Source organism: Otolemur garnettii, unplaced genomic scaffold, assembly GCF_000181295.1.
Source record: "Otolemur garnettii isolate 467f Iridium unplaced genomic scaffold, OtoGar3 scaffold00019, whole genome shotgun sequence".
NCBI lineage: Eukaryota > Metazoa > Chordata > Mammalia > Primates > Galagidae > Otolemur > Otolemur garnettii.
Window position 1 is genome coordinate 9,225,726 of NW_003852414.1, and position 4,932 is coordinate 9,230,657.

The 4,932-nt window shown below is 45.1% G+C and overlaps 1 pseudogene across 1 annotated transcript; it reads left to right on the forward strand.

The window, feature by feature from the left end:
• The first annotated feature begins 1,013 nt into the window (after positions 1-1,013).
• On the forward strand, positions 1,014-4,683 carry LOC105886695 (annotated as a pseudogene). Its single transcript, XR_002772480.1, has 3 exons — positions 1,014-1,116; positions 4,011-4,355; positions 4,479-4,683. The product of XR_002772480.1 is annotated as a 60S ribosomal protein L15 pseudogene (transcript).
• The last annotated feature ends 249 nt before the right edge of the window (positions 4,684-4,932 follow it).

Below are 4,932 nucleotides of genomic sequence, written 5' to 3' on the forward strand. Positions count from 1 at the left end.
GCTTCACTGATGAATTAGAGCTTGTGCCGCCCCCTAATATTATTCTAATCTTACTGGACTCTTTGCTGTTGTTGTTGTTCAAGTTTATTACTGATGTTCTCCCTTAATTTCAGGCAGGCAGACCTCAATCCCATGGCTAACAGCATGCAGGCTTCTCCATCCCTTTCCTTGAGTTCTTTGCTCTATCCCCTTCATATCTGAACACCCCCGAGTCCACCAAACATTCCACATACACAATCTCAGAATTTCCCAGGTTTCTAGACTGTCTAAATTCTACCCAAGAGTGCAGGGCCCTCAAAGACCAGTGGAAAACAAAAGCTCAAGAGGGGATCACAGAGTTCTTGAAGCTGGGACAGTAAACTAAGGGTGTCGGAAAGAAAGGGGAGACAGGGAGCAGGCAGAGGGTTGGCAGTGGAGATGGTGGAGGGGTGGGGGTGGCCCTGGACACCGATCAGAACGATCAGATCCATCAGATTGCTGGAGGAGGGTAGTGACAAAGAATGGTGGGAGTGGGTGGTTACTTTGTTTGTCAGTGACATTACAGTATACATTTATTTTATAATTTTCACAAAGATTGCCCACCACTTTTGCCTTTCCTGAGGGAAAAGAAAAGTAGGCTTAACCCCTTTAAAAATCAAAAAAGAACTGCAGAGGGGAAAGGGAAAGAGGTCTGGAGTTGCTCTCAGGGACCCCGAGGCACCGGCTTCTCTCTCCCCAAAGCCAGGGTCAGTTTTGGAGAATGTGGAGAAGAAATGGCTGCCTTTTCCAGGGGCTATAGGTTGTAGTGGTCTCAGAGGCAAAAAGTAAAGGGGCATTTGTGGTAAGGTAGCCAAGGACACAGGGATCTTGCCAAGACCAATCATGATCCCAAAGAGTATGTTGGCAGAGTTTCAGAAGTTGAGGGAACTGGAGAGTAGGGTCTGTGTGTAACAAGGCAGGGTGACAAGAGACAGGAAGTGGTTGAGAAGCTTTGGTGGTGCTTCTTTCAGGCACATGCAGAGCTTTGGGGCACCATGTTCATTCTTGCCAATGGCTGGCTGGAGAGTGACAGCTGGGGAGTGTTAATGCCCATGTCCCAGAGGCTGGGAGCTGTGACACCTGAGGACCAGGATCTGGGTGGAGGCGACTGCAGCATTATAATAGGCGGGCATGGCTTTCCTCCTTGTCTTTCTCCTCCCTTAACCCACCCCAGGAGTAGCTGGATCTTGGCTCTGCTCCAGCCTGGAAGTTCCCATGGCCCAGGAACCAGGAGATGGAGAGGTTCTGAGACCCCGGGTCAGGACTTCAAGAGGTTTGCTTCCCCTCCTGTGTCCTGCCAGGGCCCTGTCCCCCTCACTGGAAACCCTCATCTAGCTCATCTTTTCATTCAGTTTTATTTTATTTTTGCCTATGTCAATACAGTGTACATTTATTTCATAATTTCGCAAAGAATTTCCCGCCACATTTGTCTCTTCTTAGGAAAAAAGTCTATTTTCATAACCATTTAAAAGCCAAAACCAAAGTTATAATGGGTGAGTTAATCTTGCTATACTTACTTCACAACCTAATTATGAAATTTCACAGTTAGAATTTACATTTCCTACAAGTGACTACAATTCAACTGTTACCCGGGGAAAATGGCATTTTATAAGGCAGCAAACTCTAGCAGAAAAACAGCCTTTGCATTTTTTTTTTTAAACACAGTTACTGGCTCAGATTTTTAGCTGCACAAAACCTTAATAGTTCTGCATACTTCCATCTACATATGGTTCATTCATCTCGTGCAGTGTTTTTCAACTTTTTAAAATCCCAACAGCACACTTGAACTTCCACAACACACTTACATTATGTTGATAAAAAAAAAAAAAGTATATACCTTCTGTGTTTTTAGCTTCTTTGGAAAAGAAATTAATTAATGATCTTTAAAAATTTTTGCCACACTCCTAAGATTCTCTCATGGCACACCAGTTGAAAATCACTGATCTAATGGCCACAGCTATGCCTTGTTCCAGGGCAAAATCACATCACCTCCCCAAGGTCATGCTGTGCCCGTGAACAACAGGCTGAAAGGAACTAGTCTACCACTATCTGAAATCCAAAACAGAGCCACATGATCCTGCGAATGCTCTCAGGACCTAGATTAGGGTTATGATGAAAGGAGTCCAAAGGATCTTAAGGCCCAGATTGGACAGGGAAGTTCTGGGGAATCAGGCTGTGCATGTCATGACTGGATGTCACCAATCTTGTCATTTTCTCTTCTGGAAATCACAACAGATCACTGGGGAATGGGGGCCCTTTGGGTTCTCTCTTTAGGAGATAGCTCTAGATCAGTCAGGTGAGGTGTGGCTCTGAGAGTCCCAGCCTTGCCCACCCTCAAAGGGAGGCAGGTGAGAATCACCAGTAACCTCAGCCTGCAAGTCTTCCCACCGAGAAGCCCAGCAGAAAGCAGCCACTCCTATACCCTGTATTCTCCAGTTGGTAGTAAACGACTTTGTCCCAGATTCAACTTATAAAGCAGTTAAATTCTGAGTTAGGAAAGCATACAGTCCTTGAAGCCCTGAATTTGTATCACAGGCAGGAAGCAGTTAAGCCCTGGGGCCTCATAAGACAATGCTGGAAGCCTGAGAGAGGTGGGGAAGGGCCCCCCAGGGAGGTGACACCACCTGACTGGTGGAATGTCCAAGCCCATTGTGTGAGACAAGAGTTCACAGCCTGTCAGGGCTCCACAGCGGTGGTGGAGCTGGTACAGATGGTTGTGGAGAACTCAGGGGCCATCTGGGTAGAGCACAGAGGCTTAATTTAACCTTTTGCCATTTGTGTGACAGCGTGTTGTTTTAAAAGACTCTGTGTGATGTCCTCCATGCATCCTCCGCCCTGTTGACTACTCTTGTTACTTTGACAGAGGTGTTGGTTAGCCCTTTTCTCTGACACCCTCTTCAGATCTTATTCTCTCCAAAGTGGTCCTAGAAATTAGAACTTTAGTAGGTAACTATAGCTAAACTGTTACTACAAATAAACTTATGAATGTGACTTTGTTTTCACTCAGAGGCATCTTCAAACTCATCCCTAGAGAAATGTCTAAGAAAGACTCCAGACCCAAAGTAAGCCAAAATGTTATATCCTTCCTGGGTCCAGGTCATGTCTATCAGGCATTTCCAAACAGCTCATGCATGACATTCAGAGTTCATTTTTAAATGTGAGCCAGCCAACGAAGAACTGTCCTTTGTGCCAAATGCACACAGCGATGGAAGCAATATGGTGTCTGTATTTTGCTTTTGAAGCTATAGGCTGAATTTCAGTTACTGTCTTCTATACCCCTAAATCCATGTGGTTTTCTAGTGGCCTCTCCTTAAACAATTATCAGGTATTAGCAGATGCGAGGTCATATCCACTACACCAACATCAAAATGGACCTGAGCACTGAGGTGGTTCCTCTACATCATTAAAGGATTGGTTTCCACCAATATTTTAGCATCATTTTATTTATTTAATTGCTGCATAACAAGCCACACCCAGATAGTTGTTCTGTTACACATGATGTTGGCTAGAGCACTGGGATGTCTGGAAAGTTCCAAGTATCCACTCATTAACCTGGCTGGATTCTGGTTAAGAGATCTTTTGATTCTCTTCCAGAAGATCTTGCCACTGGCTGATGGGGCTTCCTCACATCATGGCAGCAGGGAGTAAGCCAGTGAAAGGGCAGAAAGAGTTGGCTGCTGCTGGGTGTTGTATATGTCCTGACTCCTTTCTATTCTCATTGGGCTTAAACTTTGGAAACTCAAAAGATGAAATCAAATTAGCTTACAACTTAGGGCGGGGATGATCAGGTCTAGAGATAAAAGGGAGTATCAATTTAAGTTAATTAGTTGATATTTCAAAATAAAGGACATTCCAAGCCATCAGGTAGGCTGTGTCAGGGATCTTTTCTCTTCATCCATCTCTGATCACCCTCCACCTTAGCCATCCAGGCCCAGTGACCCTGCGCCCTGCATCCTCGAAGCTACTCCTGCTTCTTGTGTGGTGAGAGTGAGCCAAGGTGGGTGCATACAAGTACATCCAGGAGCTGTGGAAGAAGAAGCAGTCTGACGTGATGCACTTTCTTCTGAGGGTCTGCTGCTGGCAGTACCGCCAGCTCTCTGTGCTCCATAGGGCTCCCCGCCCCACCTGGCCAGATAAAGCATGCAGACTGGGATACAAGGCTAAGCAAGGTTATGTCATATACAGGATTCATGTGTGCCATGGACGTCGCAAACGCCCAGTTCCTAAGGATGCAACCTATGGCAAGACTTTGCATCATGGTGTTAACCAGCTGAAGTTTGCTCAAAGCCTTCAGTCTGTTGCTGAGGAGCAAGCTGGACGCCACTGTGGGGTTCTAAGTGTCCTGAATTCTTAATGGGTTGGTGAAGATTCAACATACAATTTTTTTGAGGTTATCCTCATTGATCCATTCCATAAAGCTATCAGAAGAAATCCTGACACCCAGTGGATCCCCAAACCAGTCCACAAGTACAGGGAGATGCGTGGGCTGACATCTGCAGGCTGGAAGAGCCGTGGCCTTGAAAAGGGCCATAAGTTCCACCACACTATTGGTGGTTCCCGCCGTGCAGCTTGGAGAAGACGCAATACTCTCCAGCTCCACCGTTACTGCTAATATAAGTAATGTTTGTAAAATTCATAACCTAATAAACAATTTAGGACAGCCCAAAAAAATGAAATAAAGGACATCCCGTTATGCTTACTTTAACACTACATAGATTTTGCATAATACCCTGTTTCATTGCTGTGCAGATTTTTGGCCCTTGATCTAAGCCTCTTAGCTTTCCATAATTACACCCAGCATTTAACACACACAGCAGGACTGAGTGATGTCTCTCTGCAATAATTAATTCTGAAATCTGTTCATTTAGGTAACACTGAACACTTGTTAAAAATAACAAGAATAGTATATTGCAT